We start from the raw sequence: 24,410 nt of genomic DNA, 5'->3' as shown, positions 1-24,410 counted from the left end.
TATATCAATAAAGTTGTTATTAAAAATATAGATTGTCTGACACTTTCATATTTTATAAGAAAACATGAAGATTTTTAGAGGGATGAAGTCAAAGGTATCCAGTATCATAGACTACTTTTACCTTTCAAAGACTTAAGTCTGAAATATGCTATTTTCTCATCAGAACCTCACAATCACCCTGAGAAGAGTGCAAAGATGGTGTTTGAACCTCACTTGATAAGTCAGAAAACTGGTACTGGGAAGAGTTGACCAAACCATGTTATGTGTGGAAGACTCTGTGTGTTCTAGGATCCTCATCCTATTTCCACACAGAATACCAAGTCACAGAAGTGAAAGGCTATTAAAGAATAAGAGGAAAAATATCACGGACAAATAAATATTCAGTAGATGTGAGGATAAACGACAGAGGGCAGAATCGAATGCCTGATTTGAATACTGGCTACATCCAGCACAGCTCTGTCTCTAAGTAGTTATGTGGCTCACTGTGAAGAGTTATAGCCTCAAGCTCTCAGTTTAAAGCAGTGCCTATACACACAGTAAGTGTTCAATAAATTGTACTATTAATATCCTTTAATGCCATTATTAATAATGGTAACAAAAAGACGGGGAATGGAAAGCTCTACTGAGCCTTTCCCAAATAAATATAAGTCTATCATTTCTTATCAGAAACCTCTGGGGCCAATGATATATTTTGTTATTTGAAATAGTTTTATTTGAGAAAGGTAAAATGGTGTTTATAATGTAAACTATGAAATCAATCCCATTGGAGCTTAGGGCAGCCCTTCTCAAACACACCAAGTATTTATGTGACAATGTATAATGAGGGATCAAAATCATGTATCAGATCTGAATTTGCTGTCAAGGATTTTCAAAAAATTTTTTTTCTTTTTTTTTGGACAATTATGAACTTGAACTAATTCTCAATAAAGCATTAAATATTGAACATCCATTGCTTAATTAAAAAGATCAGGGATCACTTCAAATTATATGCTGAGATAACTTTAGGAATAGGCATTGAAACGCCATCTGGTTGACTTCCCAACATTAGTCAACTCAAAGGACAGTGCCAAAAAAGCATTAAAATAAGACCTCATTAACATCAACTCTATTAATTAATTCAAATGGTACGTTGTCCAAAATCTGCATTTGCTTTCTCAATGAAAACATTCAGTGGTACCCAAATACTACAAGAGGACAATTTTATTTGATTAAGATCATAAAACCTCTTATATTTAATTAAACATTTTAATAATTAATTAATATGTAAATTTTTGTATTTAATTAGAAATCTCTCTTAGCTCGTAATCAAGGTACATAACTGAAATTCCTCTAGTTATCAGGCACCTGTCAGCTGATTCTTTTTGTTTGTTTGTTTTTTGTTGTTATTATTTTGTTTTTGTTTTTGCAGTGCTACTGATTGAACCCATGCTTGGCAAGAGCTCTACCACTGAGCCTAATTCAAGTTTTTTATGTTTCTAAAAGCTAGAAAACTTACTTTTAATCTAAAAATAATCTTTAGTTTATATCTTATTTATATTGGTTTCTCTGGCACTTACTTAAATCAGTGATTCTTGAACTCTATACCAAAATAATTTTTTGCCAGCGCAAACACCACATTAAGATTTAAAAACTAAGCCTCTTTTATTTGGTTTTCCAATTCATTCTTCATGGTTGGGAAATTTTCTGATATTATCTCACTGAAGAGATTGTGCATTCCTTTGGTTTGAAACTCTGTGCCTTCCTCTATCCCAATAATTCTTAGATCTGGTCTTTTGATGCTGTCCCCAAATTATTGGATGTTCATGGTTTCCAACTTTCTTCACTGTGTGATCAGCTCTATTTTCCAGATTGTATACTTTGTCTTCATATCTGATGTTCTTTCTTCCAAGTGATCTAGTCTGTTGATTATGCTTTCTATTGAGTTCTTTATTTGATTTATTCTATCTTTCATTTCAAGGATTCTGACTGTTTTTTTTTTTTTCAGAGTCTCTATCACTGTCTCGAAGTAATCTTTTGCTACCTGTATTTGCTCTCTTATCTCATTGTTGGAGTGATCGATTTTTGCCTGTATTTGCTCATTTAGGTCATTCTTTAATTCACAGATCATTTTAAATATGAACATTCTGAACTAAAATGCCTAGCATACAGAATAAGGACAGAATCTTAAAAGCCATAAGAGAGAGGAATCAGATCACATATAGGGGGAGACCAATTTGTATCTCAGCAGATTTTTCAACCCAGACCCTAAAAGCCAGGAGATCGTGGAACAATATATACCAAGCTCTGAAAGAAAATGGATGCTAGCCAATAATCTTATATCCAGCAAAACTAAGCTTTAGATTTGATGATGAAATAAAAACCTTCCACAATAAACAAAAGTTAAAAGAATTTACAACTAGAAAGCCTACACTACAGAACATCCTCAGCAAAATACTCCAAAAAGACGAAATGAAACACAATGATGAAAATCAGCAGAGGGAGGGATTACACTAAAGGAAAATCTAATTAAAGGAGAAACCAAGTCACATTAAATACCAAAAATTTAAAAAAATGGCTGGGAATACAAGTCATGTTTCAATAATAACCCTGAATGTTAATGGCCTAAACTTACCAATCAAAAGACACGGACTAGCAGATTCAACTTAAAAAAAGAACCAACAATATGCTGCCTCCAAGAGACAACATCTTATAGGAAAAGACATCCACAGACTGAAGGTGAAAGGTTGGGAAAAAATCATACCACTCACATGGACTGCGGAAGCAAGCAGGAGTTTCCATCCTCATGTCAAATAAAGTAGACTTCAAACTAAAGGTCAATCAAAAAGGATAAAGAAGGACACTACATACTGCTCAAGGGAACCATATACCAACAAGACATAATAATTATAAATGTACATGCCTCAAACAAACTCTTCTCAAGGTCAGGAGTCAAATAGACCACAACACAATAATTTTGGATGACTTTAACACACCTCTTTCATCACTAGATAGATCTTCCAAATAAAAGCTGAACAAAAAAACTATAGAACTCATATAATATCATTATAATTTTGTGGGTTAGTCTCTGTGTCCTCCATTCTGTACCATTGGTCTACCAGTCTATTTTGGTGCCAATACTATGCTGTTTTTGTTACTATTGCTCTGTAGTATAGTTTAAGCTCTGGTATAATGATGCCACCTGCTTCAGTCTTCCTGCTAAGGATTGCTTTAGCTATTCTGGGTCTCTTATTTTTCCAGATGAATTTTGCGATTGCTTTTTCTATTTCTATGAGGAATGCCATTGGGACTTTGATCAGAATTGCATTAAATATGTATAATGCTTTTGGTAGTATTATAATTTTGAAAATATTAATTCAGTCTATCCAAGAGCAAGATAGACCTTTCCATCTTCTAAAGTCTTCTTTGACTTCTTTCTTTAGAGTTCTGTAGTTTTCATTGAATAGAACTTTTACCTCTTTCATTAAGTCAATTCCTAAGTATTTTATTTGTTTTGAGGTTACTGTAAATGGGGTAGTTTTCCTCATTTCCTTCTCAGAGGATTGGTCACTGATATACAGAAATGCCTTTGATTTATGGGTGTTGATTTTATATCCTGCTACTTTGCTGAATTCATTTTCTAGTTCTAGAAGTTTTCTGGTGGAATGTTTTGGGTCTTCTAGGTATAGAATCATATTATCAGCAAATAGTGCTATTTTCAGTTCTTCTTTTCCTATACATATACCTTTAATTTCTTCCATCTGTCTAATTGCTCTGGCTAGTGTTTCAAGAAATATATTGAATAGAAATGGTGAAAGAGGGCATTCCTGTCTTGTTCCAGTTTTTAGAGAGAATGCCTTTGATTTTTCTCCATTTAGAATGATGTTGGCCTGAGGCTTAGTGTAGATAGCCTTTACTATGTTGAGATATGTTCCTGTTATCCCTAGTTTTCCTAATGTTTTGAACATGAAGGGTGCTGTATTTTGTCAAATGCTTTTTCTGCATCTATTGAGATGATCATATTATTCTTATCTTTGAGTCTATTGATGTGATGAATTACATTTATTGATTTCCATATGTTGAACCAACCTTGCATCCCTAGGATGAACCCTATTTGATCATGGTGCATGATCTTTTTGATATGTTTTTGTATTCAATTTTCCAGAATTTTATTGAGAATTTTTGCATCTATATTCATAGATATATTGATATAAATTTTTCTTTCTTTAATGTGTCTTTCCCTAATTTTGGGATCAGGGTGATATTGACCTCATGGAAAGAGTTTGGAAGTGCTGCTTCTTTTTCTATTTTCTGAAATAAGTTAAAAATTATTGGTATTAGTTCTTCTTTAAAGGTCTTGTAGAACTTGGGTGTGTATCCATCCGGTCCTGGGATTTTCTTTGTTGTAAGCTTCTGATGGCGTCTTCTATTTCATCACTTGATATTGGTCTGTTTAAATTGTGTATATCTTCCTAATTCAATCCAAGAAAATCATATGACTTAAGAAATTTGTTGATGCCGTCAATGTCTTCTATTTTATTGGAGTATAAGTTTTCGTGTATTGGAGAAAAGATAGCCTCTTCAACAAATCATGCTGGGAAAACTGAAAATCCATATGCAATAAAATGAAATTAAATCCCTATCTCTCCCCATGCACAAAACTCAACTCAAAGTGGATCAAGGACCTGGGAATTAAACCAGAGACTCTACGTCTAATAGATGAAAAAGTAGGCCCTAAACTTCATCATGTGGGATTAATAAGACTCCTATACCATAAGAATTAAAACCAAGAATCAATAAATGAGATGGATTCAAATTAAAAAGTTTCTTCTCAGCAAAAGAAACAATCAGTGAGATGAATAGAGAGCCTACATCCTGGGAGCAAATTTTTACCCCCCACATATCAGATAGAGCACTAATCTCTAGGGTATATAAAGAACTCAAAAAGCTAAGCACCAAAAAAACAAATAACCCAATCAATAAATGGGCCAAGGACCTGAACAGACACTTCTCAGAAGAGGATATACAATCAATCAACAAATATGTGAAAAAATGTTCATTATCTCTAGCAATTAGAGAAATGCAAATCAAAACTACTCTAAGATATCATCTCACTCCAGTCAGAATGGCAGCTATTATGAAGACAAACAACAATAAGTGATGGTGAGGATGTGGAGGGAAAGTACATTCATACATTGCTGGTGGAACTGCAAATTGGTGCAGCCATTATGGAAAGCAGAATGGAGATTCCTTGGAAATCTGGGAATGACCCAGCTATCCCTCTCCTTGATCTATACCTAAAGGACTTAAAAACAACATACTACAGGGACACAGTCACATCAATGTTTATAGCAGCACAATTCATAATAGTGAAACTGGGGAGCCAACCTAGATGCCCTTCAATAGATGAATGAATAAAAATAATGTGGCATATATACACAATGGAATATTACTCAGCAATAAAAGAGAATACAATCATGGCATTTGCAGGTAAATGGATGGAGTTAGAGAAGATAATGCTAAGTGAAGTTAGCCAATCCCCCCCAAAAACCAAATGCTAAATGTTTTCTTTGATATAAGGAGGCTGATTCATAGTGGGATAGGGATACGAAGCATGAGAGGAATAGACAAACTCTAGATAGGGCAGAGGGGTTGGAGGGAAGAGAGGTGGCATGGGGGTATAAATGATGGTGGAATGTGATGATCATTATTATCCAAAGTACATGTATGAAGACATAAATGGGTGTGAATATATTTGTATACAACCATGGATATGAAAAATTGTGCTTTATATGTGTAGTGAGAATTGTAATGCATTCCGCTGATCAAAATTGTAATGCATTCTGCACATTCAGATCTTGGATGATCTTGAATATCTAAAATCCAAATATAGATAATTAAAACAAAGATTTAAAAAGTAGGTGCTCAGTGGTAGAGTTCTCGCCTGGCATGTGCAAATCCCTGAGTTCAATTTCCATTACTGCCAAAATAAAAGTTTAAAAAAAAATTTTAAAGCTGACTTCTAGTCAATATTTAATGGCTAAAGTTATGTTCATAAAAGTTTAAAAAGTAATCTATAAATATAAACCAGAAGTTATGAATTATAATTTATTTTCCAAATATATATATGGAAAATAAATTACAATTTATTTTATATATAATATTTTATATTTTATATATATTTATATATATACTGAGATAGGCATCATTGATATAGGTAGTACTTGTTCTCCATCAGTTGAGTTTTCAGATCAAATACCTTTGCAGTATTAGTTCTCAAATACCTCAAGACTATTTGTTTCTTTTTATGTGATTCCTGTCTAACTACATAGTTGCAATCTCTCCTGAATATATCTCCAACGTATTTTTGGTATAACCACAAAAAAAGTGTTGTGGAATAGATTCCAGCACAGCATCTATTAATACATGCATGAACCAGAATACAGAGTTTAGAAAGCAAGTATAGGAATTTAATACGTGACAACATGGTGTTTCAAACTCAGTGGGAAATGGGCGTTTTGACCAATAAATGTTGTGGACATAATTTGTACATAACTGGAAAAAGAATGCAGAATCAAATAGCAGATAAGCTGAATATCTAAATGTAAAAATATTAAATAATAAACTATTTGAAGAAAATCAGGAAAGTCATATAACCCTATACCTATCAGAGTTTATTAAGAACATTCAAGATCCAAGAGACCATGAAGGCAAAGAGACAAATTTGACTTTGTAACATTTAAAAACTGGGTTAATATATCATAAGCAAAGCGAAAATTTAACTGATGTACAGAAAATCATCCATAGTATCTGTGATAAGCAAATATAGATAACTAATATATATATAACCTCCAAAAAAATCAATAAGGAAAAATATAAACAACTGAACTGAAAAATAAACAAAAATAAATATGCAGTTGAGAGAAGAAAAGAAACAAATGGTAAATGAACATACAAAATATTTAACACAACGAAACACCATATTTATTACTAGATGTCTAAGTTGGTTTTTTTTTTTTTTTTTGAGAAAGGGAGAAAAAATCTAGAGCTGCTAAAGATACAGGAAAGCAGTTTCAAATAAGAGTGAGGGGTAAGAGTTACAACAAATTTTTGGAAAATAATGAGACTATTAATATTAAAATTAAGCAAAGTTTATGAATCAATGATTCATTGGTTTTGAGAAAGTATTTTATAAAACAAAAGGAATACTATAAACAGATACATGCATAAAAATAGTAATACAGCATTGTTCATGGTGGCAAAAAAAAAAATGGAAACAGTCTGATTTTCCTCTATAAGGTCAGTCCTTCTTCTGTGTCTCCCCCCCACTCTCAAATAGAGACAATCAAGTCTATTCAATTATAGCAAGGAATACCATTTTGACATTAAAAAGCTAAGTTAAACATAGACTTTTTCCTGATATATTAGGAGTAAAAAGAAAATTCCATAATAATGTGTATAGATCCTATTATAATAGCAATTACATATTCCATAATTCCATACATATGTGTATATGTATGCATGAAATTGTGTACATCAAATTAATAGCTTTAATGCCCCTGGGAGAAGGTAGTTGAGGATGTAAATATCTTTATATATTTTATATCATTTTTTGAATCATTTTTCTAAAACGAGAATGTATTCTTTTTATAATCTTCGATATATGTCAGCCAAAACTGAGAGAATAATAAAACCAAGTGTGGGTTCATCTTTATTTTATACTGTGAAGTCTGGATAATGTGCTCGAGTTTGTCTACAGCACACATAAGCGCTAGTGGTCATGAGAGTTAACTGAGGCGCCTTCAGCAACTCATTTGTTAAAACAGTCAGTTCCTTCTGAATGAAATGCAAGTCATTATCTACCCAAACAAGAAAATACTCTGCAGATGCATCTCCTATGCCAAGTTCAGAGGCTGTGCTATAATAGTTTATTCAGTTGGCAAATATCCTTGTAAGATTTAAACTAGGCAAACCAAACATGCAAAGGTCAAAGCAATAAAGAGAGTTAAAGTACTAGATGAGTATTCAGGAAGAATTCCTTCCAGAATAGATGGGACCCCAGAAGACTTTGATTAGGGGGGAGATGCCTCGCTGATGATGAGATGAACAGTGAGGTCCCAGAGGCTTGGGAGATTGCACACATGGAGTTTTACCTACCCTAAAGGAGCCTGTCTGCTCCTGCCTCATTTCTCTGCCCCTCCACAGCTGCATCCCATGACCCCTCTTGTACATTTGAGCATCCTGCATACTGACTGTGTCCAAATCTTGGAGGTGCTGTAGAATATTAACTTGGTAAGATTTAATCTGGTCTACAAAGGCCTGCCCTATATTGCCCTCCGAGTTCCCACAATGTTCCCCATGTGACAGGGACTTGGAGATGCTGCCTTTTCTAAAAGAAGTGTCTCTTAAGCCTGCAGATGTTCTATGAATAACTAAAAGCAGGATAAAACTCAGCATCTCTGCCTTCATTTTGTATCTGTCTCCTTTATTACATTAAAATTTAGGTCAGCTCCGAATGTAGGCATGTTAATCATTTAAGAGGTACTCATTAAAAATCCAGTAAACAAGGCTTATTAACTCTAAATGTACCTATCCTAGCTCATCCACCTTTAAGACTGAGGCAAGGTTTGCAGCACCCTATTTCAGACCTCTGGAGTAGGACCTAGAAGTTGCCAGTAGTCACCCTCTTCCAGGATCACAGTGTTGATAGGCAGACATCCCAAGCAGCAGTGGAAACTGGCCCCTCAAGTGACAAGGACTTCTCTGGGGCCACTTTCTTGCAGAACCAGAACTGAGAGAATAATCAACCGGACCATGGTTTGACCAAGACTACTAAATTATGCATACCTCTTGCCCCTGCCCCAATTCTTCCTCTATTTAAAAGCTACAGCTTCTTTTGGCAACCTAAAGACAGAGCTAAGGTGCTGGATCGCACCTTGCCTCCCCTCGAGGGACATATTGACTAAAGTTTCCTTTTCTGATTTTAACCAATACCTTTTCTGCTTGGTTTCTTCAGACCTGGTTAGTAGGGACCCCTGAAATCAAACCTTGAGCCTAGGATTTCCCTAACAACCACATAATAGTAATCTCTTTCCTTCTCCACCCCACTCCTACCCCTGCTAGGAACCCCTGTTTGTTTAATAATCCTCCTTAAAAAAGAAGCTCTGGTCCTTGAGTAGCATCTCAGTGTACCTCTTAGCTCTTACTACACAGTCACCCTAGCTGTGTCCCATTCATCTGCCAGGGTCCATACCAACTTTGCTTGCAAAACTAGATCAAAGGACACTGCATGCCATCTTGCGCCTTGGCAAACCTCTTTAGTTAGCTCCTCAAATCTGGGTCAGCTACACCTAGAAGTAGTTTTGTGGTTGTTCTCTAGGAGGTGGATAGTCAAGCTCTAGACTTTCCCTACCAAGTTGTTTTGCCAGGACCATATATTTATGGCTTCAGTGGGATGTATTTTGGCTTACAGTTGTACCTTCCAGCAAAGTGGAGAGAAAACAGTAGTAGGTTCTTATTGCTTTTGTCAGCCCAACAGATTTTCTCTCCTGTTGTTAACTGATCCCTTTCCCAAGGATCACATGGATGAACATGTGATCCAAGCCAGACTAATAGCACCTCACTCTTACTATCCCTGGTGACAAGAGAAAGGAAGGAGCTGGTGCCACTATAAACATCAGTGTCCTCTTAGCTTGGAGAGAGAAACCTTTTCCTCTGATACCCTTGTATCCTGAAAAGGAGAGTGGAGCCAATCCAGAGGGAAGCAGGGTGTGACACTATGGTGTATATGTTTAGTCTAAGTCCTCCATTTCCTGGTAAAGCTCTTAAAGCCCTTGGTGTTTCTCACATGCTGAGACAACTGGGGGGGGGGCATGGGGATACAGGGACCTAGATAGCATCAGGACAGGACTGGTCACTGGAAATATCAAAGCATGAGCAGAAGATTGAGATGTTCTCCAAATTCTAGGGAGAGGGGCTGAAGGTTGAACTGATCATCAATGGACCATGATTGAATCAATCATGCCTACATAATGAAACCTTCATAAAATCCCCCAAACCTGGGTTTGGTGAGCTTCTGGATAGCAGGTCCTGGAAGGTGGTGCACCCAGGGAAGACAGGGAGGCTCCGAGCTCCTGACCACATGCCTTGCCCTGTGCATCTCTTCTTCTGGCTGTTCATCGATATCCATTACAACCGGTGTGTAAACACGAGTGTGTCCCTGAGTTCTGAAAGCTGCTGTGGGAAATGAACTGAACATGAAAGGGGGGTTGCACAACTCCAATGTATGGGTAGGAAGCTCCAGAGGCCGAGAGGCTTGTGGTTAACATGTGAAATAAGGGTGGTCTTGTAGGACTGAGCCCTGGATCTATGATTTGACACTAACCCTGGGTAGATGTTGTCAGAATGAAATCAAGTAGTAGGACATCCAATTGGAGTCTGCTGGAGAATTGCCTGATTGGTGCTGTGCATGAACGTAGGAAAAAAAGAAACTGAGGTATTTTCTATATCTTGTACAAGGCGGAGAGTAGAAGAAAGCTCGTGATTTAGTAATGTGAGATACTGAAGCCCTCCTGCCTTTTCTTTTCTCAGCTAGAGAAAAGTTAGTTTACTGTCTTTAAAACCAAGAGTCCCTGGGGCTGGGGATGTGGCTCAAGCGGTAGCGCGCTCGCCTGGCATGCGTGCGACCCTGGTTCGATCCTCAGCACCACATACAAAGACGTTGTGCCTGCCAAAAAATAAATAAATAAATTAAAAAAAAAAAACAAAATAAAATAAAAAATAAAACCAAGAGTCCCAACTCATTCAAAAGTTAATATTTATTTAGCCTTCAATGTGCCAGTCTACTAAATTCTTTGAACACATTGTCTTATTTTACCTTTCATGATAATCCTATTTACTCCCTCATTTTATAGGTGAGAAAGACTAAGAAGACTCAGAGGGGGTAAGCCATTTGTATCACGTCACATGGGTAGTCAGAACACGAACCTGCCATCCTACCTCAGTTGTGCTGGACTCCAAAGCCTCTGCCCTTTATTTCCATAACTGAGCTAGTTCTCCTAGGTGTGGAGATAATTCCTTTCAGGGTAGAAAAACAACTGACCCCTTAAGAAATGGATTCTTGAAGTGAATCCAGGCAACACTGGTTAAGGGATGGAAACAAATTCCTAGGGGGCCATCCTCTGTGAGTACAGCTGTCTTCCTCAGTCCCCACAGTTGTCTTTCCACGCTCCACTTCTGGCCTCCTATGAATTCTGGATACAGTTCAGAAATCTCCTGTCACTGAGAAGACCTTCTTTCCCAAAAGAGTAAAAAACCCACAGTTGGCTCCAAAGCACACTGCTTCTAACAGTTTTATGGATATATAATTTACAAACCATAAAGGTCACCTTTTTCAATTATAAAATCCAATGATCTTTAGTATATTTAGACATTTATGCCACTGACACCCTCATCTGATTTTATTTATTTATTTGTCTATCTATCTATTTACTTATTTATCCCTGATTGAACTCAGGGATTGAATTCAGGAGCACTCAACCACTGAGCCACATCCCCAGCCCTATTTTATATTTTATTTTTGAGACAGGGTCTCACAGAATTGCTTAGCACCTTGCTTTGGCTGCTCCTCCTGCCTCAGCTTCCTGAGCTGCTGCTGGGGTTACAGGAGAGTGCCAACACTGTCATCTAATTTTAGAACATTGTCATCACCCTCAAAGAACTTTTGTCACTCCCCCATCTTCCCTTCTTCACCCCCAAGACAGCCACTATCTACTTTCTGTCTCTAAAGAGTTCCAACCTGAGTTTTTGTCCCTCCTCTGGGTTTAAGGGCATCCCTTTAGTTTGCCTGGTTGTCTTTCTAGCCCATCTCCTTTAGTCAGCCCAAGGGTCTGACAGGTCAGGGACCCCATCTTCAGCTTGGTATCCTTAGCCTGGCTTGATTTGGTTACATGGTAGAATCTCAAAGTTTGATTGATAAAAGAACACACACAAAAAAAGATTTTGCACCTAAACTATCTTTTCTAACCAAAGATTGTATGTCTACTGTCTCAAGTTTCAGGAGTCACATAAAATGGCCCTATGAATCTCCCTAACTGGGCCACAGCTTGCAAGCTACACTATGAGCAAGGACATCCAGGCCATGATCCATTCCACTACCATCTTCTGGGAATGGGCACTATGGACTGAAGCAGGAGTCTTATCCCTAATTTGCACAAATGGTGCCCATGCTTGCTGGGTAAGACAAAGTGGGGTACTGAACTAAGGCACTGTCAGTGAGGATGGAGAGCAGGGGACAAGCTCACACATGTCTTACTGAGTTTGAGATGTTTGTATGAAAACCAAGGGAGCCATGGGATATCTCCCCAAAGATGTCCTGTGTGTCTACAAATCAATTAAAAATCAGGTCTAAAAATATGTTTGGGAGTTGCTAATGCACACCCAAAGGATTGTTTGTTGGAATGTGGACAGAGGTTGACTCTACAGCAAAAGGCATGGAAATTCACTGTTAACTGAGCTGGCCTAGGAGACAAGTATAAAGATTAGGAAAGAAATGATTAATGGTCAACAGAAGGCCCCTTCTGTGGGAGTTTGCCAAGCTTTTTGGTTCCTCATATTAACCCACCTAAATCTAGATCAGGAACATATGCATAACGCGAAAGAAGTTCAACTTCCCTTTTCCCTCACAAATAGCCTCGTCTCATACACTCTGCTAAACAGTCTGGATAGATATAAACAGCTGTTCTTTACAAGACTGTTAGATGTTCTTTACTGACAGATGGCAGTAGCTCCTTAGGGCACGCATGCGCGCGCGCGCGCGCGCACACACACACACACACACACAGAAACCTTAGTAGGGTCAATAACATTGATACTCATCGAAGAAGTTACTGAAATCTAGAGTCAGAAGAAGGGCCTGGAATTAAAAACATATTGTCAGTGCCTCCTCTGTGCTTAACACTAGCACAGATATTATTTTGCTTAGTTTCTTGGAATAAAAACATGTTTGTTTTATATTTCATGTTTATGGAGTAACAGATAATTTGTCACATTCAGGTCATTAAATGATTGTTCAGTTTACCTCAGATTTCCCTCTGCCCTTATGGACATGGAGGATGCTTAAATGAGTATCTTATTTGGGTATACAGCAGACAAATCTCTAGTGGAATGTGGCTGTTTGGTTTGTTTGAATCACCATATTTGAAAAAACCTCTCAGAAAATATTACTAAAAACTGTTAGTGGTCTCTCTAAACTCCAGCCAAAATGGATAACTAAATAGAATTGTTTAGACAATTATTGTGACAGAAAGAAGTTAGGGGTCCTGGGAGAGATTGATTGATTGATTGATTTTTGCCAAACTCTATAAATCAGAATTGCCCTAACTGTAGAGAACTGTCCAATATAGATCTCAAAAAAACACTCATGACATCGTTTAGGAACATTCATTGAGATTTCTTTCTCCCAGGATAGATAGATTAATTAAATCCTTCATGGAATCATAAAAGTTTAAAAGTAAAATGAAAGAAAAGTTGAATGTCAGGTTTTAGATGGGCCTTAAAGGTGTTTGGGTTCCATCACCCATCCAATTCTGAAATTCCTTATGCTTCACTCTGACAAGTGGTTATAAAAATTGGGATTGAACATTTCTACTAGAGGGGAAACTCATTACCACCAGAGATGGCTAATTTCATCTTTGGATAGGATATTAGAAAGTTTTTTTCTTACATGGAATTATAGGGGTTAATTTATTTATTCTTCGAAATTCTTCTTTTGGAAGAAATAAATGGTGGTGAGAAGGTTGGGGGAAAGGAAAATTTACTCATTGTTGGTAGAATTGTAAATTAGTACAACCACTATGGAAATCAGTACAAAGGTTCCTTAAAAAGACTAGGCATTGAGCCACCATATGGCCCAGCTATACCACTCCTTGGTGTTTTTCCAAAAGAATTAGTCATCATTTTATAGTGATATATACATACCCACGTTTAGGTTAGCACAATTCACAATAGTCAAGTGATAGAACCCACCTAGGAGTCCATCAATAGATGAATGCATAAAGAAGATGGTGTGTGTGTGTGTGTGTGTGGGTGTGTAGGTGCGTGTGTTATTTAGCTAGAGAGAAAAGTGAAATTATTTCATTTGCAGGAAAATGGATGGAACTAGAGAGCATCATGTTGAGCGAAATAAACAAGACACAGAAAGTCAAAGGGCATATATTCTCTCTCACTTGTAGGAGCTACAGAGAAAAAAAAATTTAATGAACCCAATGAAAATAGAAAGGAGACCAATAGAATGGACGAAGAGCATTGATGGACAGAAAGTGGACAGACTAAATTATGCTATTTTGCATGTATGAACATGTCACAATGAATCCTACTGTTATGTACAATCATAATGCACCAATAAAAAGGATTAGAAATTATTCTTATAGGTTAATATCATTCCCAATCTACAGATGCAGAAAACTGAGGCACAGAGGAATTAAGTAACTTTCTCAAGGAAACATGCTTTTTAAAGCAGTGGATCCAAAAGTATACTGTTTCCAGAGTCCAGTTCCTAATCTTTAATAGCCTAAAGATTGGATGGCCTAATATTTGATGATATTTGAAAGTGTTATTGGGTTACTACTTTTTCTTCTAGTAGGAAAAGACAGCTGTTTCTTTTAGCATCATCCACAAATGAGACATTTAAACTACCTGTCCAACTCTAAAAAATATTACTTTTTAAAAGATATATTTTAAACATGTTTCTTACTAAAGAATGTAATGTGTACCAAGCCTACAAAATCACATTAGAACTGATAGCCACCTGTGTATGTAAACTTGTATTTTTAAAAACTGCAACAAAACAAACACATTCCTATTCTCTATTGTGAGTAGTAAGGCGTCTTATGGAGCTGATGATCCAGGAGTTTCCCATTCTGGACAAATGCTACAACATTTTGAAAAATCATAGCCCTGGTACCCAGGCTTACCTCTCCCCTGATGGTCTGGTCCAGATGAGCCAGGGCAGAGCTTCAGTACTTTTTTAAGTTGCCTAAAGGATTCCAATATACACAAAGGATTGAGAACTCCAGAGTGTAATGACTAGCCATTAGATTGCAAACCTGTGAAAGTCACATGGCTAGTAAGAAGGAAAAGGTAGAAGTGGAACTCAGGCTTTAGCAATTTGGATTTTTTTTTTCAACATGCTTTATTGCCAGCGTCTTTTCTTTACACCTCATTCTTTAGCATAAAAAATGCCCAGCCTTTTGCAGTGGGAATAATGCCCATGTGAGTGAACATATAGAAAAGCCAGCTGTAAGACTGCCTCGGGTTGCAACTATTAGGAACTACTGATTTAGCCAGATAAATAAATAAATAAATGGCAGAGAAACAGTCTCTGATGCACCAGCACTGCTCCTCCCTGCTTTTTACTCATGAATCAGGATATTCATGATACCATTCCACAGAAACATTCTGTCATATCCTAATGAATCATCTATCTGTGGACTTTTCTTTTTTACATGGGAAGCATGAGCATCACTTTTTAAGAAGTGCCCTCAGGTGGTTCTAACATTTTCAACTGCTTTTGATGGATTTCACAGGCCAGTCACCCCCGTCTTTTCTCCCCTTGGGTGTTTGCATGCCATCCTGGTAGGTAATGCTCTTGCTTTTCATTTGGCCAACTGTAAAGGATCTTTCATAATTTTCTCACCTCCGTTCTAAAGATTCTGTTAGAGATTTATATCCTGCCTTCTTACTCTTTTTCACCTCATTATCTATTTATCTTTTAAAGTCATCCTACTGTTTTTTTGAGCAGATATTTATTGAAGGCCCTCCTTATTCTCTGACCCTGATGTATTTTTCTTCAAGGCCCTTTGCAAAATCTGAAATCAGATTGTATATTTAATTATTTGTTTATCATCCATCTCTCTGGTTCCCACCTGAATATTAGGTATGATAATGTTATGGGCTGATATGAAAAATTAGTTAAGCTGTCTCCATTTTGCTCAGACCCTGCATAGAATTGACCTCCTTTCCTACAAGAGCCCACTCACATAAAAGAGACCCTGCATGGAGTTGACCCCCCTTCCTGTAAGAGCCCATTTGCACAGAAGCTGACACCCCACCCACTTGCACCCTGACCACAATGTCTTTAAACCATGGAGCTGCTGCTGGCTTACTTCCTAAGTGGGTATGGGAGGTGACAATTCTGAGAACTTGGTGCTTTACACTTTATGAAATGTGTCTTATGACTCTACTTGCCTCTCCTGTCCCTCACCTTTGTGGTTTTTCTGTTTAAATGGCCCTTCCATCTGCATTCAGTGTCTTGGGCTGCAGAACTATCTGCTTTCTGCTCCCTTAGCCCTGGCCATAATAAATCCTTCGTCTTTTCTTCAAAAAGACCCAGAGTTTTATTTGGAATTTTAGAATCGTGCCTTAAAAATAACAAGGACTCTCCTATTCATACTGACATCAAAACCACTGGCTGGCCCATGGTAGATGTTCAATAGATTCCTATGAAATGCAAAAAGACTCAGTTGGTAGCATGCTTATTCCCATGTACAAGGCCCTGGGTTCAATCCCCAGCACCACAACAAACAAAAACAAACTAGATTTCAAATGAATAAATAAATAAGAGAACAAGAAGATGGATGGATGGATGAATGGATGGATGGATGGATAGATGGATAGTTGGTTAAGTAAATATTATGTACCATACTCTGAGATATAAAATATGTGAAGCTTTCTTCCCCGAAGGATTTCTGATCTTAATGCTGCTGAGCATTAAAGATGCTTGATTGTCTCAAGGACATGTGGACACAGCCACTGAGGGCAGAGGGGAAGAACAAGAAACCTGCCAGAGGAGCCAAAGAAGATAATCCAAGGAGTCTCCTTTACATGCATATCCTGATTCATCAGGCCTGGGAGAGGTACAAGATTCTGGAAATGCCAATCATTTCTTCTGGGAATTTGTTGGTCCAGGGACCACGCTTTGAGGAACAGAATTTCTAGATAATTTTTCAGGGGTTCTTGCCTTCTATCTGCTCTCCACCATCCACTTCCACTATTAAAAAATGAAAGTAGATGGAAAATGCAGAACCTTTTTGGTGAAAATCCCTCAACTAATGAGAGGTTTTTAAAGTGCACACAAAATTACACCTTGATATGTACATATCCTGTGTTCAGTATGCTATTTGTCCTGTTGTGTCCTCTGATCTTCTTAAAACATACCTTCAAACCCTTGCCGGCACAGGAAGTGTGAGCTGGCATGAACCAGACCCTTCTCCTCTCCTCCTGGGATTAGTAACCACCTGGGAGCCTTTTGCTCTGCTCACTGGGCAGATGGTGCTGCTCCCACTCTCTCCAGTACTCAGGTGTGGGTGGTACACCTGGGAGCAGGCGCTGGCTTTGCATCTGAGCTTTAGGTTGCTTCCTTCACCCTGGGAACAGTTACATTTTCTTGCCAACACGTGTGTTTTTCAAAATCTCTTAAGGCATTGAATGTTTTGGGGTAAGCAGTGTCTTGAGAACTCCCTGGAGTTTCCAAAAGGTAGTAGGATGAGGAAAACCCCAGTTATTAAAAATGTGAGAAACAGGACCCACTTAAAGCATGTGAACATTTGTCAATGAAAACAAAATGGATGTTTCACACCAAATATGAGAAAAGCTGTGTGTGTGTGTGTGTGTGTGTGTGTGTGTGTGTGTGTATGCTGTATGTTTTCTCCGGGTGATATTTAAACTGCAGTATTTGCAGCATTTTTCAGAGCTGGATTACCCAGTGCAAGCAAAGTGTGTAATCGGTATTAATCTCCCAGAATGTCACTACTACCGCCTATCAATCTGCATAAATTCTACCGCAAAACTTTAGGAAGAAATGCTATTCAGAGCAAATGATGCATCAAATTCAAACAGGCCATCAAGATTGCTAATGGATTTTAATAGCAGCTATTACTGCATAATAGTATTTTCCCAACAGCTGTTTGTTGATACAATTCTACGTTTACAGGACCTTTATGTCCAATCCCAGGAGATGGCCCGCCATTCATTTATAATCATTTGGTTCCACCTACAAACAAATGCTACTTTATTTGCATTTGGAGACTGTGAATGGTCTGCAGATTTGACCCACTCCCACCTCATTCAACGAAACCAACAGCGAATATTACAAGCTAGATTAATTAGTTAATATTTAGATATACTAACTACTGCCACAATAATAAATACTGTCAACTGGCAAACTATGAGAGCTTTTATTGATTGCTTGGCTTCATTCTGAGCTTCCCTAGTTGTTAAAAACTGGTTTTTTATTCTATGTAAATGAGTAATGGTCCTAAACTAGGAATCACTTTGAAAGATTCAAAACCAAAGAATCCATAAACCATTTTAAGTTTTTCTGCTTGAGATGAGTAACTGGTAAAAATGCCCATAAATCACTGTTGAAGGAAGAGTGCAAGGTGAAGGCCAGCCTCAGCAAATCAGCAAGACCCTATCTTTATCAAAATAAAAAATAAAAAAAGACTGGGGATGTAGTTCAATGGTAAAGCATCCCTGGGTTTGACACCCTAGTACTGAAAAAAAAAAATCACTGCCAAAGCAAAGGTAATAATAAGTGTGATAATAATCAACGTAAAGGAGAATTTATTAATGAAACCCAAAGCTTTGCTTCTTGTGGAGTTGTTGAGATAACAGCATTAAGAATAAATATTAGCATTTAAGTTTGCACAGAATCAGCCAAGGAATATGTTTCAAATGTAGATTCCTGACCTCTGTGCCAGAGATGTGAAGCAGAGCTCAGGAATTAACCTTTCAACAATTACTCCTGAGGATTCTGATGCCAGCCAGCCATGGATCACATGTTAGAAAATGTAATCTATTTATAAATATAATATATCCCAATGTCTTAGTGTATTTTTAAGCTTTAATGACATCAGAAGTATACATATTAAAAACTTACATAAAACATCATTTGAAAGTTTATTTTTATTCCTTTTACACTTACTTAATTTTGTGAATTTAGAAAGAAAACATTTTTAAATTATAATTTTTTTCTTTCAGTTAATGCTTGCTATCTTTACTTAGGAGACTAAAACAAAATATAAAGCCTAAAAAAATTTCCCAAACTTACAAAACTTAGAGTAAAATAAATGAAAATAATTATGCATTTGGATGCAGATCTTTACTAAGTTTATAGTATTTATACATCTGACACTATTAATGTGTAAAACCACACTGAAACTATTTTTGAGACAAACTGTATAGAACTTAAATAAATTCAGCTCAATGAAACTAAGAGGTAGGAGTGAAGTCTCCCTTTTGTCTAGTCATTCTTTTTTGGTTTTAAGAGAAATCTGCAAACATAACTCTCAGTACCTGCAATATGGGAAGTGCGGGTGAATGCTGGGGACTTCCTTTGTGATACAGAGTTGCAGAAGTATTAAGGGAGAATAATCAGCAAAGAAAATGAATGATGGCCCTGTTGAATCTGGGTGTTGGAAAGGATATAGAACCCTACAGACCACATAAGCATTTTCATCTCTTGCATCTCACTTAACCCTCTGGAGGAATCTGGGTGGGTGGGTATCATTTCTCTCACTTGACTGGGGAGAAGCTGTAGGTCTGGGCAATTTTGGTGACTGGCTCAGGGGGGAAAAATTACAGATAGCAAATGATCAAGAACTCAAAGCCAAAGCTTCTGATCCTTCTCTAGTCCATTCTTAACCCTGACCAGAAGGATTGGTCAAGGCAATGAAGCCTAGAAGGGGCTCAGAGGGCTCAGGCAGAAGCAGGTAAGAAGGTGACAAACAGGAGCAACTATCCTAAGGCCTGCCATGCTCCAGGCCTTTGCTGGAGAAGCAGGCTGCAAACTGGAAGAAATCTACTTTAGCTAGGGGTCACTGAGCTCACCAGGGCTACACCACCCTTGGGGTGGAGTTCTAGCGTAGAAGCCATGTCTGCCCACCTCACCTGGGTCTTCCTTCCTGGAGACAACCATAGAGGTGTCCTGGAAAGAGTGCATTCAAAGCCTGCCTCTGTCCCAGGGCTCTCGGGTGACTGTAAAGCCCCTGGTTACATCTCTTTGATTTTCACGTGCTTCCTTTGTACAATTAACATAATAGTACAGCAATTCCCCTTATCTTCAGTGTCACTTCCCTTGGTCCACTGTGATCTAAAAATATTAAGTGCAAAATCCTAAAAATAAGCAATTTGTAAGTTTTAAATTGCGGGCCATTCTGAGACGGGTGATGAAATGTCATGCTACCCTGCTAGGCCCCATCTGCCTCACCCCTCTTCTCCTGTCACTCATTCTGCTGTGACCCATTCCTTTGTCCAGTGTATTCATGGTGTCCACGCTTCCTATCCATTAGTCTCCCTGTCCCTTCTTCACTAGATATCCATCTTGGTTATCACACTACAGTGCTTGTGCAATTCAAGTAACCCTTTTACTTAATAATGACCTCAAGTGTAGGAGTACTGATGTTGGCAATTTGAGTATGCCAAAGAGAAGACGCCAAGTCCTTCCTTAAGTGAAAAGGTAAAAGTTCTTAACTTAATAAGGAAAGAAAAACAATCATATTCTGGGGTTGCTAAGATCTGCAGCAAGTTATTGTAGTTAATTTTTTATTATGCCTAATTTATAAATTAAATTTTAATGTAAGTGTGTATGTAGAGGAAAAATGAGTGTATATGAGGTTCAGAACTTTCTGCAGCTTCAGGCATCCACTGGGGGTGGGGGTGGGGTGGGGTCTTAGGATGTAATCCCTGAGGGTAAGGGAGAACTATTGTAATTACTTCTTAGAGTTTCAATAATCAATTTAAATATGATGGTGAACTTGGCAAAGAGCTGGGCACTGGAATCTAATGTGGCTCCTTGCTGTAGAGTGGGTCTGACCTCTTTCATGGCTGGCTGTGGAGAATCCCTGCAGTCCCAGTGCCCAGCATATGGCAGGCACTTCACACACGCTATTGCATAAAGAAATGGAGGTCACAGCCGGACTCAGATTCTCCCTATCATACACTGCACACTTCCCCGGCATTTTCATTGCTATGACTGTGTGACTCCATGTGATATCATTTTGATCATGTGTTTTCTTCATCATGTAAAGCAGACTTTTTGGACTCACCCTTTTTAACACTCTCCATTGCTCCCCCACATCATTGCCAAAGATTCTCCCATTGTCTGACCCACCATTTCCCTCCTGGCTCTAATCATTCCTGGTTTTATGATTATCACTTCTATCCAAAACTACTGGGATAACCTAACTGTTCTTCCTGACATTTGAATACCCTTCCTTCATTAGTCCACCCTATATGCTGCATTCTGATTAGTCTTCCCCAAATGGTGCCATGACTTCAGTCAAAAAGTTACATGTAAGTGTCACAATACGCCACATCATGGCCACATCTACCTCTCTACCCTCATCTCCTGTTATGCCCCTCCAAGCTGAAACTCTGGCTCCCTAAACACACTTTAGATTTACTGCATCTGTGCCTAGCAAGAAATGTGTTCTCATCAAGACTCAGTGGAGTTGCACTAAATTTAACAGAACCAAGTTGAATGAAATTGTCTGAATCCTTATGCTCAAAAATCAAAATGAGTCATAAGCCTCATTCGGCAAATGTCAGACTGCCCTGGTCCCATGCCTTCTACACCCCTTCTACCACAGGCCCTATCTTCCGTAAGACTGTCATCCCATCTTCTTTTTTCTCAAGACATAAAATAGGTAAACTTCTCCAGAGTAGCAGATGTCATCAAACAAGAGTAGACGAGGACATGAGGAAAGGTTGCTTTTACTTGTGTAGGTTATACCCACCTCATTTAGCAAAGAAGTGTCAGTATTAAAACACTGCAAAAATTAATCACAGATACCACTTTAGGTCTAAGTTTAGAGATCTCCAATTCCCAAATGAGCAAGAGGAATATTCTATTTAGTTGGTGGGAACTCACATCTTATAGATTTGAATTGGGAATGATTTTAATCTTGTGTATCAAAAACCAGAGTCAAAGTCAAATGATTGTTTTTCTCTTTTGCTGAGAGTTTTGTTTGTTTATTTTGTCATGTTTTGTATTTTAAACATTTTTGAACACTAGGTGGCTCTGAATTTCTATTGGAAAATAGATCTTTAAGGAAACATCAAAAAACATATGTATTGTTTTTCTCCAAAAAATTAAAGGTATTTCTTTTAATAATTTTGATTTGAGAATATTAATTGAAGTCTACCAAAATCCCCATGCACCCCAAATAAAGAGCAGTATATTTGTCCTTCTAGCATTTGAGATTATATTTTTAACAGCTTCATATGAAATTATGCCTATTGCATTGGTTTCTTTATAATTTTTAAATGATTCATAAACTTTGCTCCAAATTATGTTATACTGCAGCTGTATAATAATAATAATTATGCCTATCATAGTTTTAAAAAAAGACTTCAAAATACTGCCATATAATTTAAATTGCTTTAAAATCTTCCCTAAGTACATATTGGCCACTCCTGGAAAGACTGGAACAAGCTCCAAAATAATTTTTAAGGTTGACAACTTTAAACAAAAAGAATTATTGGAATAAGGATATTTTAGCCAATTTAGAAGCCATAAACTCCCACTATCGGGAAATGTGATTTGTTGCCGTAAATTCTACTTCCCACATTAAAAGTGTTGCAGATGAGTTCCTGAAGAATTCAACATTGTTTCCAAATGTCTAATGACAATACTCCATTCTGTCATCAAAAGCGTGTTAACATAAAAAGTCAACCAAAGTCATCTCTAGATAACCTAGTAATAATACAGGGGGTGGCAATGACTGCAGAAATGTGGAGAGAGAAACTACGACCAAAATAATCCAGGTGGTTGCCTGGTTGGCTCCAACCTTCTGGAAGAGGTCCAACTTTAAATTTACTTTCTAATATCAGTTTGCCCAGTTTGTTCTATCTCAACCCATAAATTCCTCAAATGTTCATTTCACGTTTTAACAAATTCTGAGAGCAGTAGTGAGACACTCCTGTGGTAATTTTCCCCTTGGTTCCCTTGATCACCCCTTTACAAAGTCTCCAAGTTCTCCCCATTCCTTTTTACATGTTCAAAATGCAGGCCATGAAGTATGACCAGTTGAGGATCCTTTGGCCCCGATTCTTATTTGTAGATGGAATACATAAGACAGGAGATGTGAGCAGACTCAGCTCTAGAGCAAGGCCCTTCCCTACAAGCACAGCCATGGACATAGGAGAGGCTCCCTGGCTTCAGAAACTTGACAGTCTTATCCAGGTAAACTATGTGAGATAAACCCCAGACAGAGCCATCTTCAAAGGACAGCAAACACTGGACGTTCAATTTCAGATTTGCAATTATATTTCTAACTAACAAAGTCACTTCCATCCCCTTCCAGTATATCTTCTGCTCCAAGTTTTAATGAATCCTTGCCACCTCTGAAACATATCTTCTAGAGCATATCTACCTGCTACATACCATCGTACCCCTCCATCTCTACCTGACAAACTTCTGCTTTTCTTTCAAGTCTCTTGCCAAGCAATATGAAGACTGAAGTCTTGTTCGGTGAGGGAGAGTGTTACAATGACAAAGAGCAGAGGTTCTGGTGTTCAGGCTGCCTAGGTCTGAAGCCCAGCCAGGTCATTTACCACTTATGAGATCTTTAGCCAGTAACTTCAATTTCTTCACCCAGAAAACAGGTTAACACTATGAAATCTATCTTCACAGAGTCATGGATGTTTAAACAGGTTGCCCTAACAGAACCTAGTACCTGGTGTGAGGCAGGCCTTGTGTTCTTAAGCCATGTAGGGAGTGCAGTAGTCTATGTGAGCTACAGCATAAGTCTTGGCCGCTCTTCAGTGAATGCTCATCTCCCATCAGAATTAGATGTCACCCCTCTCTGTTCTTTCCTGGAGAAACACAATCTTAATACTTATCACAAAATAAATGGGTAGTCTACTTTCCCAATTCTTTCAACGGACTGTGATAGGACAAAACCCATGAACAGTTGAGGTTGTATCCACCTGTTCCCAATGGAGCATCTGGGTGCCATTCACTCAGCTTCCTTCCCACGTACGGATAAATGAGAGTTTAAAAGTCATCTTGGTGAATACTGGACAACGGCATCTGGAGGCGAGTATGTGCTGCATGCTAGCAGAGTTAACAGGATATGCCAGGAGGTTCAGGATGGAGAAAGAGGGGAGTGTCTGGGAAGAGGAAGCAGAAAGAAGATTCCTTCTGTGGTAAGACAGTGAGAAGTGCCATGAGTCAAGGAATAAAAGAGGAAAGGAAAATTACCGAGTTGCCATGGGCTGTGTACTTGAAACATGGTACACTTTTGGAAAGATACTGATAAAGATGAGAATTCCAGTTTGGACTTTGGCTTCATTCTTAGAGGGATACTCCAGAATAGACATGTTAATCTCAATTTTGTTAGGTTCATAAGATTACGTGGGAGCAAGGAAAAGGA

General features: G+C 37.9%; 1 protein-coding gene across 6 annotated transcripts in view; it reads right to left on the bottom strand.

The window, feature by feature from the left end:
• Prune2 (prune homolog 2 with BCH domain) overlaps window positions 1–24,410 on the bottom strand; it is a 260,170-nt gene that overhangs the window by 116,757 nt on the left and 119,003 nt on the right. The window lies entirely within an intron of this gene.

Source organism: Urocitellus parryii, chromosome 4 (assembly GCF_045843805.1).
Source record: "Urocitellus parryii isolate mUroPar1 chromosome 4, mUroPar1.hap1, whole genome shotgun sequence".
Taxonomy (NCBI): domain Eukaryota; kingdom Metazoa; phylum Chordata; class Mammalia; order Rodentia; family Sciuridae; genus Urocitellus; species Urocitellus parryii.
Note: the sequence above shows the minus strand (reverse complement) of the source record. Positions and strands in the feature narration are given on the sequence as shown.